Below are 12,409 nucleotides of genomic sequence, written 5' to 3' on the forward strand. Positions count from 1 at the left end.
AGGTTTTCTGAGGAGAGCAGGTGGGTATTAGTCAAGTCAGTTCTCAGGATATGTGTAAAATAATAAATAAATATAAAATAATATAGGTGAAAAATTAACAGCTGAGAGGAAACAAAGGATAGTAGACCTCATGCCTAAAATGTATACACTAAAAGAACAAGAACAGTAATTGAAATAAGAGCTACATATTTTCCTGAGACTGTTCCTAAAACAGAGATATTAGCCATTTGAAGGATTGCTTCTATGCTCCTGGTATTGCATACACGGTGACATTGGATGTAAACTGCTTGTTGCGATTTCCTGGAAATGAACCAAGCCATGTCCTGTCTGATCAGTTTCAGAGAAAATATGCAGCAAGTAGCTCTGTCAAGAAGGCTTTTCACAGTGCAAATGTTTTTAGTAAGTCAGAGGAGATACTATAATGTGAGAATACTGAAATGCGTTTAAAGTCTTGAAGTTCTCCCTTGCGTGACCTGAAACAATAGGAAGTGTGTATGTGGGGTGAACTGCTTTACAGTGTGGAATTCTGTTTAAGATTTTCAGGCTAGCTCCAGATGAGGTAGTAGATCTACACATCTGCACAACTCTGAACAGAAATTATAGTCTGGGTCCTGGAAGCAGTGCAGATGCATGATTGCTGCACTGAATTATGCTTTGGCTAGTGCAGTTATGCTGACGTGGCTATGCTCCTTCCAGTGTTAGCCTTATTTTGAGCTAGCTTAGATCTCTGTGCCCTATAGTGCAAACTTATCCACAGTCTTCACCCTTACCAGAATCTAGAAATGTTGACACTTTAAATATACCACCTGTTGTATCTGCAAAAGAAAGTGGAAAGGCTCAGGGGTATATCCAGCTATAATTAGCAAGCTGTACTCTGAGGTGGGCATTGCTCTTTATTTCTCCGGTCTTTCCTCATAAAACTAGACACAGGACAATAGATTGCTCAGAATTGTGCCTAAAGTTAGCAAAGACAAAGTCTTTCTTTGGTTCTTTGTGGCTGTGTTTTGCATCAAGGTTGAGGATTGGGCTGACTGTCTCATTAAGGTCATATCTGACTTAGATTGACAGTGGTTTAGATGGTAGTGTGTGTGTATATCTGTGCTGAGTGTAAAGGTGTTTTCAACTTCCTCTGCAACATAGGATGTGGTTCAGCTTTTGAGAATCATCAGGGCAGCTCTCACTTCGTCAGTTTTCTAACATCAAAGGATCTTTTGGAATTACTAATGCCTTGATCTCCACTTCTCAGTCTGTAGCACAGAGCTTATTCTGAAACACTTTGGTCTAATTAAAACCTTAGGGTTTACATGAAACTGAGTGATATATAAGGTTTGTGATATAAAAGAAGGAGAAGACCACATGACCATCAGGGTCGGTCACTTGGTGATCCTTTTCCAGAATTATGTTCTACAGGTCTTTGTCTTCTCCCTGTGGAACAGAAGGAGGTAAGGATATGATATATATTCAAGAGCTCTAAAGCTGTAAGGAAACCTGCCTTGATTTCCACTGAATCACATAATCATGGAATGGGTCAGTTTGGAAGGGACCACAGTGGGTGGTCCAACCTCCCTGCTCAAGCTGGGTCATCTCAGACCACATGGCACAGGATTGTGTTCGGACTCTTCTGGAATAGCTCCAGGGAGGGAGACTCCACAACCTCTCTGGCCAATCAGTTCCAGTGCATGGTCACTCACAGTAAAGTTCTTCATGTTTAGGTGGAACTTCCTGCGCATGAATTTCTGCCCATTGCCTCTTGTTCTACTGGCTGGCACTATCGAGAAGAGCCTGGATCCATCTTCTTGGCATCCCTGCTTTAGATATTTATAGACAGTGGGGTCACTTTTCAGTACTCTCTTCTTGAGGCTAAGCAGGCCCAGATCTTTTGGCATTTCCTAAGGAGAGACTTGCTCTTGTTCCTTGATCAACTTTGTAGCTCTTGCCTGTACCCCCTCCAGGAGCTGCATGTCTCTCCTGTACTGAGAAGTCTGGAACTGCACACAGCACTCCAAGTGTGGCCTCACTAGGACTTATGATGGGCAGGATCGTCTCCCTTGATCTGCTGGCTGTGCTCTTCCTATTGCACTCCTTCATGGCTACAACAACAACAACAACAACAACAACAAAAAAAAAAAAAAAAAAAAAAAAAAAAAAAAAAAAAAAAAAAAGTCCCCACAACCCTGTCCTTGGCTGAAACCAGGACAGAGGCCTGAATCTTCTCTCCCTTAGATGCTATTCAGTGATCAAAGGTGAAACATATTTAGTTTAGTGTTGCCTTTTTGACCTGATTACCATTGATGAATCACGAGTTACATCACATCAGTAAAACAGGCAGATAGCAGTTTAATGTGTCTTAATTGTTGAGAGCAAGGGAGCACCCTATAAAATTGCTTCATCCAAAGACGCAGTCGATATAGTTGTGGTGGGTGGTGTGCAGAAACTGAAAAGCAGGGAGGCAAGTGCTGTCACCCATACAGTATTGTTTGACATGATTTATTTCAAACCCATAAGAAAAAATACACAGTCAGGAGCCACTAAAAAGAAAAAAAAACAACCTTAGAAATACATGGATAATTTCCCATATTTGAACAGAAATTAAAAGATAGAGGAAAAAACTGTGCCCTGATGTGCCTGACCCTGTAGCCTATCTGATCACAAAGGCCCAGTATCACTAAAGCCAGGCTAACAGGATGTCACCTCACTTGATGATAACTGATATTTGTAGGTTCAGACTCCACCTGTATAGTGCAGTCATGGGAAGCCTGAATCCCAGGTGAAACACTCATGGCATTGGGGTCTCACAGAGTTCTGCTCAGCAAAGTCACAATAAAAAACCAAGAGTAAAAAAATTCTATGGTATAACTAATTTCTGAAAATTACAAAGGAAGTAAAATTAAAGCTACTGACTTGAGATGAATGCTATGAATGTTGAAGGATCATAAATTATTCCTAGGGAACATCAGGAACCCGACAGGCAGTCAAGTGATTTAAGACAGGTAGAAAAAATTAAAGATGTTTTTAATGCTAAAAATATGGTCTTCAATATGTCCTTCAAGGTCAAACATATGCCATAGGTTTATAGCCAAAATATGGGTTTTCTCTATTAGGGTACTTATTTTAGGTTACTGATGCTGAAAGCTGATGCATGAAATTGCCTAATGGCTGCTTGAGTTCAGGCAGTAGGACTGTTAATGTGGCATCCTTGCTTAGTGTAAATAAAACTCTGTACTATGAGAATAGTTCTTCAAGTTTGGCAATTCAGTGAGTTTACAAATTCTTGCAAACCAGTATTAAATCTGCAAAATCAGTTTGCAAATTCAATCTAGTATCGGCTCCCCACCCAAACTTCACCTAATAATACTTTCCACGTTCCTTACTTTTATTGAGCACTTAAGATGTTGGGGTTTTTTTTATTAATATTACTTTTAACAATCCAGTTTAAATAGATCCTGTAGATCTGTTTAGTCCATTGATCTAAAACCTAGACATAAATATAACAATAACTTATCAAGTAGTTTTTATGTGCAAGGTCTTGAGAGTTACAGGATCTTCAAGAGTTACAGCAAATTTTACTTACTTGGAATTTTCTATGGGATCTTATTCTCTTGTCCCTAAGCATTCAGGTAGCAATGTTTTTTATAGGGCCTTATTGATTGTCTATAATTACTCTTAAATAGCAAAAATAATTGATACAAGTAATATTGAAATTATACAATTATAACTACTGTATTTATAAAGTATTGAATATAGGTATGTAATAGCCAAATACCATAATTACCAGATACATAGCTAGGTATCTATTATATGAAATTTATATCTGAATTTTAGAGTTTTTTGTGGACTTTAAATGCTGTTGCTTTACAATTCTACTAGTAATAATACCTTTGTTCTCCAAATGAAATCTTTTTATATTAACATTTTTTCCTGAAGCTGAGGGGATACAAACTCTGACCTATAGCATGTGAAATAATGAAATAAATATATAAATAAAATATTTATATAAATATACTTATTTTCAGAAATAAACTGGGCCATGCAGAAACAAACAGGACCATGCATCTCTCTCTCAAAAGAGAGATAAAAGTTGTTAGCTGACATATTTTATTGCTTGAAAGCTGTTTTAGTGTAAGAAGAGTAAGAAGAGATGACAATGTCCTTGAGTAGAACAGCATATTGCAAAGAACAAGCCAAAATGAGAGTTTTATTAATAGTAGAGTGAATCTGGTAAAGCTTCCCTATGTAAGTTTACGCCTGGCATATATTATTTTTTCCTTTTTCTTTTTTTCCCCCAATCTCCAAGTTACACATGAGAAAGTTTCTGGTTAGCGTAACTGTCATGGGGAGACCTAGTGAGGAGATGATGTTGTACACAGGGTTTATCAGTCAGAATCAAGAAGAGTGGGAATAGTGTTCAAGGGGAGCAGGAGTGTTGAGTAAAAGGTATCAGCTGGGGCTCAGTTCTGTGGAGGGCTGGATGGTATTTGGGTGAGAGAATTTAGGTCTTCTGTAGGAGTGCAGCAATGCTTTGAAATGAGTGTTTTAAAGATAGAGCTCTAGAAGAAATATATCTTTGGCTGGGAGAGATTGGGAAATTTGTGTTTGGAGATTCTTGAAGTATGAATGGACTTTTGGTGTGAAATTTTGAGGTGTCCCCCACTAGGCATTCTTAATGTCCCTTTACAGGGATGGTGACCCATACTCAGGCCCTTATAAATTTTGTAGACTTAACTGTGCCCTCCAAATTCTTAAATTTGAGGAGATTAACATAACCTTCCAAGTCATCCAAAGGAAAAATGAATGCCTGTAATATATGTGTGGGAAGGGTATGTGCTACTTCTGTATCTGTATCATACTAGAGAGTAAGGGATTATAGAGCATTTGCTTTGTTAGTCAAAAGAGGTTAGAACAATAATGTGCAGCCCTGTGTAACTAAACCTGTGTGTTGAGAGAATGCACTATGGTGTGTAAGCACTGAAAGACTCCAATAATTTTCAGCCATAAAAAGATTGCAAACCCCCAGCTTCTTTCTCCAAATGACAGGCTTCTTTTCTGTCTGTTCAAAGGTAAATGGCAAAGCCATAGTCAGACCTTAAGTAATATGGTGTCTACACATTCTTCCATAAACAATTAAAGACTTTCTGCTACTGAAAATATATAACCTCTTATGGCCAAGGAGATTTCAATCCATGATATGAATACAATCTGACTATCTTGTCCAACTCACCATTCCTGAGCATTCCTGCCAAAAAAAGTATTTAGGGAAATTCTGTGTGGTGCCATGAGTGGCATCTTTTCATTAAACCAAAATAAGTGAAAGCACATCAGTGTTTTAGGCACTGCTTAAAGAAACAGATAGACCCTCTCTCAGTAAAATGGTGGGGAGCAGGCTGATTGCCATCTAGGATGTAACTAATTGGTGTGTTCTCTGAGGTGTGATAGGATATCAGACTATCAGGCGTAATATTGCTGTCTTATAAAGCTACTGCATAGTGCAACCAGTAGAGTGTGCCATAAAGGTTGTATTAAAGAACAGCATGATTTTAAAGTCGGTCTGGTGTTCTGTGATGAACCAAGGATGTTTCTGCATGAATAGGTTAATGCAAAATCTGGTTCTAGCATGCATGCTTACTGTAACATGCATTCAATACATGTACAGATCTACATGTGTTCCTGTATAAAGACATGAGAAAGATATGAAGAGATAACTGGAGACATTCTGAAGTGGTAAAGACAGACATTTTATGCCTGCTATGACCAGGAAGCAGTGCAGGTGTTGTACTGGCAAAAATATTCAAGTGACAATAAGGAAGCTGGAGGAAACGAATGTTGTCATTAAGACAAAGCTTTAAATAAAAGACGAAAAACATAGGCACATACTGTGATAACTGAAAGGAATTTTCATTTTGCAACAATAGACAAGAGAAAATCAATAATACTTGGCTAGTAATTTGTTTCTATTACTTATTTTTATTAATGTTTTAATGGCAGATCATAAAATAGATAATAAAATAATAATAAATAATAATTTTTACAGATAATTTGCACTGGATTGAAGGTGAAAAATATACAAATTATACACTCTCCTGTGCATATGTCACTTACATTGTATGTAGATCAAACCCCACTTACACTAGTTTAGGTTCATATCATATTGAGTTATTACAGTTTGGTCCCCTCTCCACTTCCAAGTTTAGGCCAAGTGAAAACCTTTGTAAAACAGACATGAATCTAATTCAAGACAGAGACACCATCACAACACTGCCCCCAACCCCCCCGCCCCCAAAACCACAGACTGCAATCTGACAATACCTGACTGCAATTCTGCATTCATGCAATTTGCTGGGAGATGTTTCTGAAGCTGAATGGTCAACACTTCTTTATTGACCTTTGGCAGGTAAGGTGTTGGGATATGAGGGGGAAAAATAATGAGGCTTTTATTAAAGATGCTAGAGTTCTTATGGGTTAAATGGACTGTCACTTATTTAGATAAACTAGGACAATACACTGATCAGAAATACTGGTGATAATAGAGCTACAGCATCCAGTCTTTAAGGAAGCAGAATTTTTCTGGCAAAATGTCAAGTGAAAACGTGGTACTTAGTACCTCAAGGATGACATCCTCAATCTGTGCAATAGTTAATAAAAAGCCAGGTGTCTTTGGTAAAAGAGTAATAGGAAGGAAGGAGGGATGGAAGGAAGGGTGACTAATGGAACATAATTGCGTATGGATATTGGATATGGATTTTGTTCACTCTACACAGCAACTAGGAATATTTTCATACATGTTTGAAAAATTGTCCTAGGGGACAAATGTCGGTTCCTTAGGATTTAAAAGAAAATACGGCTGTACAAAAACAAATTTGCACAACTGGTGAAACCAATGAAAATCCTATTTCTGTGGAGAAGCGAAATCCTGCATCACCTAGTTTCTTATCTCACCCACTTTGCTGTAAGAGAAAGATACATAATTATGTGGCTGCTTGTCCATATAGTTGTGGTAAATTATATTCCTTTACTTTTAGCCTATATAAGACAGTGCTACTTGTCAATTATTATAGGCAGGATGGTAGCATCACATCATTACCAATATTAGAATTATCAATAATTTTCATTATCAGTCCCCATTTTAAGTTCCTATTATTCAGTTGCTTATAGCTTGGCACAACTTCAGTCCTTAGGGTGGAAATTTCTCCATGTTTTGTCTCAACCTCAGGTTAAGATTTCTTATTTTTGCATTTTATTTTAATTTCAAACAAAGTGATTTAGTGGTCCATTATTTCTTTGAGCAGCAATCCCCTCCTTTCCAACAGAGACTTGAAATAGTGTCAGGGATGTGTTGGGGTTTTTTTTTGTTGGCCCCTTCAAAATCTGTTGAAATTTGGCCAAATAATAAACATTTGAAAGATACACTCAGCCAGCTTCCTTCATATTAAAAAGCTAAACTCTTCCTCCACAAGCATGTGTTTATTGCTAGTTGAACCATATGTGGCCTCTTTCACAGCAGGCAAGGGAGTATCCTGGATCCCATCTCTGGTCAGAGACTTCCACTTGCTGCCTTGTGCAGTGCAAGGGAAAGGCAGGAACCAATGTCAGAATGAAGGTCAAGTTGTCCTGTGTGTTTTGTTTTGCATGTGGCCTCCAGCTACCACTCAAGAAATCTGGAGAAAGGAGGGGTTCAAAAAAACAGATCTGGAGAAGGATAAGGAGCAGAACTAGGTCAGTAAGTCTTGTGAGATGTAATCTGAAGTGTGAATCAGAGCTTCTGCCAAGGTGTTATAACAAGAAGAGGCTTGTAATGAGAAGAAAGGATTGGGATAAGGGTAGACAGGTTATATTTGGTTGGGAGGTGATTGGTTATTGCTAAAAGTAAAACTAGGTTTAGGACAAGTTAGGAAAAGATTGGGTTAAAAATATTACTGAACAGAATCTGGGTTGCACAGACAATCACGGTTAAACAAAGAGTAAGATGAAAGCAGGATGGAATGGGTAACAGATTGGAGCAAGTGCATTAGACTATTCTCCTAAGAAAAAAGAAAATGTAACTTTATCTTTGCATCCATTCCTTCTTTTGCCTTTTGGCAGAAATTCATACATTGAATGCAATATAACTCGGCTTGGACAAAAATGTTGATTGCTAATACGTCAAAATTTTTCCTTGCTTTTGAAGATAAAAAGCTATATTACTGTGTATAACTGAAAAACAAATGTTAAATATGAATTTAAGAGAGTGTTGATAAAAAATTCATGTGATAGAAAATAATAGATAACTTTTTAAGTATGATGTTAGCCCGAGTGATTGAGGCAATTTCAAGTTACTGAAATTATAATTCCGATGTAAGTAGATTCCATTGAACCTAATTCTGGTGCACGTGGTTTCAGGTGGAGGTAGCGACTTTGCAAAAGGTTGCTTAGATTGATTGTATTTCTATATTAGGCTTTAGGGAGCAGCAGGTGGAAGTTCTGGGATACTGTGAAGATACCTCTAAGCTGAAAACTCACTTTTCTTTTTTCATGTACAAGTTCTTTTTGAGGTTTTTTTTGGTTTTTTTTTTTTAGCCAGCAGCTCCACCACAAACTTAGTTGTTTGATATATGGTTAAAATGCATTTATCATATGAGCTATGTACTCGATTGAGGAATACTGATTTAGTAATATGGGCTTTGAAACCTGTTCTGCACAGGTTACCATCCCATTGCAAAAACAGGACAAATTCTAAATCCTATGAAGACTATTCCTTGTCTGCTGTAATTTCTGAACTCTTACACAATCAAGTATTATTAATTGTTATGGGGTATGTCATGGGGTTTTATGATGAATTTTTTATAATTTATTAATAAAACACTGTGAATTTTCTGAAAGTCTATTACAACATTTGCCATTATTAATTATATTCATCATTGGCATTTTACATGAGCTGTTTCAGGTGAAATTATGGAGAGATACAATCCTCTCCTAATTCCCAGATAACCAGGATAACTAGCTTTTACTTATTCATCCTTTTGCCCTTTTGAAAGGTTGCCACACAAGATTTTTCCCACTCTTATGAAATTTCCCCAGGACTAACTTGGGGTCAGCATTAAAGATTCACAAGAGTCTCTTCACTGCTGTAACTGAAGGCCTAGCTCCTAAATGGTAAAGGCTGGCTTAGAGTCTGTAAGAATATATCTGAAATAAGGATTGTCACTTTTCTGTATCCATCTTTTTACCTATATACTTACCTTCAATGAATTTCATCTAGTATTTCATTGCCCCATGCGTGAAGGTGCAATATAGTGCCAGGTTAAGAGTAAGAAGTGACTGCAGTATCTGAATTCCAGTAGCACTATCTGCACTACTTCACAGTGAACTCTTTTTTGTGCTGCCTTAAATAGCTTAATATCATAAGGAACTGTTGACACTTTTTATTCACCCTCTCTTCCTTCCAGTTCTTTAGAAATACACTGAGCAGTACAGACCCAAAAACATGACTGCAGAGCTCCACAGGGATCTTCCTTCTACACTGAGGAAGGACTCTTAATCTCTGTTTCCAATCTTAACCAATTATTTATACATGCAAGAATCTTCTTTTTAATCTTCTGACTTCTCAGTTCCTTTAAGGACCCTTGGTAAGGGATCTTGTCAAACGCTTTCTGGAAATCCAAATAATCTGCATCATCAGGATGAATCTTATTAATTCTCTTGTGTATTATTTAAAGAACTTGTATTGATTTGTTAGGCATTATTTCTTTTTATAGAAGTAGTTCTAGCTCCTTCCTATTACATGTAATTTATTAATATGTCCACTGGTTATATTATTACAATAGTTCCTGCTGAATTGCACAATATAGATGTTGGAGTTCCTGGTCTGTAGTTCCTTCATTATGCATAAACACCCTTCAAAAAAAGAAAATCTGTTTTCAACACCACTTAGTTAAATTATTTCAAACAAAAATTGTCCAAAACAATTCAGATAGTTCATTCTTTCATCAGCTTAGGGTTCTTGGGTAGGTATTATCTCTTGTTGGTGACTTAGCACTGTTCATTTTGTATTTTTGTCTGATAAATGAGTTCAGAAACATTTAATGATAAAGTGGAATTTCAGAAGACCCTTTATTTAGAAGAATAGTGGTTTAGGAATTTATCCACTTTCTTCATGTCAGTTGCTAATACTCTTTTCTTTTCTTTTCTTTTCTTTTCTTTTCTTTTCTTTTCTTTTCTTTTCTTTTCTTTTCTTTTCTTTTCTTTTCTTTTCTTTTCTTTTCTTTTCTTTTCTTTTCTTTTCTTTTCTTTTCTTTTCTTTTCTTTTCTTTTTTCTTTTCCTTGGAGCATTTCTCAGTTGTGATGTGCATGAAAAAGGTTTACTTAAGGCTTTTTGTACTTACTGAAAGTTAGTACTCAAACTTTTGTTTGGTCCATCATGTTGTTTTTTACATTTGCCCTGCTTAACTTTATGTTCTGCTCCCTTTTGCTTGTTTACAACCCATTATGTCTCTGATGAGAAAGGAAAATGGAAGGAATCTTTCTCTTAACTGTGGTTTTTTTAATGTCTTCTTTGGTCATTTTAGCCCTATGAGAGGAAAGAAAAAGATTAACTTCCTTTCACTACAAAGTTCTAGAGCTAAGTTGTAGCTGATCTGTTGTTACTCTGTGAAAGATCAAGTTCTCCAAAACCAAAGATTATATTGCCAAAACCAAGCAATCCTTTCACATCAGAGGGTAACAGTGAAATGTTTCAAAACTGCTCCTTCAATAAAGAGCTCTTGGTTGGTTCAGCCTTTCTGCCTCTTTCAGAGTGACATTCATTTGGTGACAAGCAGTGTTTGCCTGCCACAGAATATGTAGGGTGTTTGAGCTCTGAACACCATTTGATACTCAGAAATTTTGCTAAATGATTGATAATTCTGCAGTAGTTTTCCTATCATTAAAAAAAACCCCACCAGCAGGACAGAGAGATGGAGAAATATTAACCAAATTTTAGAAATATCTCTGTGTCTGTATGCATATATCTGACAGCATCTGTGCATTTTATTGAAGTAGAACTTTGTAAGTCATACAACTCATCTTTTTATCTTTTAAATTTGGAGGTCTACTGTTATGATAGTAAAATACAAGCATAAGCAGCTTTAGGCTAAAGTTATACTACTGTGCTGTTGTCAAAAGCTGTTCATGTTGCTTTCAACAAAATTAACAATAGTAATTGCTCATGGTTGGAACCTGAGAATTCCTGAACTGAAATGGATGAGGATTGACAAAGCTCTGCTTCCCAGAGGCTTTGCAACACTTCTGTGTGTTCAAAGTAAAACACCGTAAATAAATGACTTCATGGTCTTATGTTTATTGAAGGGATAAGTCTGAGAGATCTATATGTATTCAGTCTTATGAAGAAACATATTTTGTTTTAACAAAATTAACATCTTAATTTGCTGGGTAGTGCCAGCTATCCATTATTTTTTACCCACTTGTGATGCATTAAGTCATAAATATCATATCTTTATAGGCTACTCAGAAGGACTTAGAAATACTTCTAATTATCTTTAAATCAAAATTTATCAAGAAATGTTTATTGTATATCTTTTAACAATTTCAGTTAGGAAGAACATATTTGACAGTGTGTTACCTTTTGTTTCAGCATCTATATCCCATGGTACTGGTTGTTAGTATGAGAAATAGTAAAGGTGAAAAGATTTCTAGAAAGCTGAAAAAATATGAAAATATATTTTATCCATTGTTATCCATTGTTTTCTAGATGCTTCTTTTAATTTCTGCTGCTGCTGTTCTGTTTATCCCCTCCAATTCTTGATGTTGCTGTGCTGCTATTCTTCTAGCCTTCCTTTTTCTACACTTGTGGTGCTCTAAATCTGTCAACCAGATGCAGCTTCCAGGAGTCCTGATTACAAGCAGATTTGCAAGCTCTTGTATGTTACTTTCTATTTTAAAAAGTTGACTTGGGATTTGGAAAAAGCTCCCCATTTAGTTCTTTAAATAGAAAGAAAATACTGTAACTCAATGTTGGCTGCTGGTTAGCACTACTGAAACCAACTCATGGCTGGAAACAGATTTGTGGCATTGTTGGGCTTTATAGATGATGATTTATTTTAATGCTATTAGAAAGTGCATGTAGGAGAGAGTTTGCCTTCATTTTAAGTATTTCTAAAGGTGTAAGGCCTTGTGGTGCCAGGGAAGGAGACAAGGGAAGACTGTCTGGACTCCTGAGAAAAATATACCAGTCAGCTTCCATGACCTGTATAAGAGCTATATTTCAACTGTGGGGCTGTTCTCTTAGATTACCCCAGGAAATGTAGTTTGCTATTCCCTCTGTGACATTCACAAAAGCTGTGTGGCAAAAATGCTGCCTCTTCCCAGGCGCTTGTCTCAATGACATGTCTGCAGAGGCAATGGAGGCCTCTTCAGCTGGGCAGGCTCCTGATGCATTCTG

Source organism: Passer domesticus, chromosome 1 (genome assembly GCF_036417665.1).
Source record: "Passer domesticus isolate bPasDom1 chromosome 1, bPasDom1.hap1, whole genome shotgun sequence".
Classification (NCBI taxonomy): Eukaryota; Metazoa; Chordata; class Aves; order Passeriformes; family Passeridae; genus Passer; species Passer domesticus.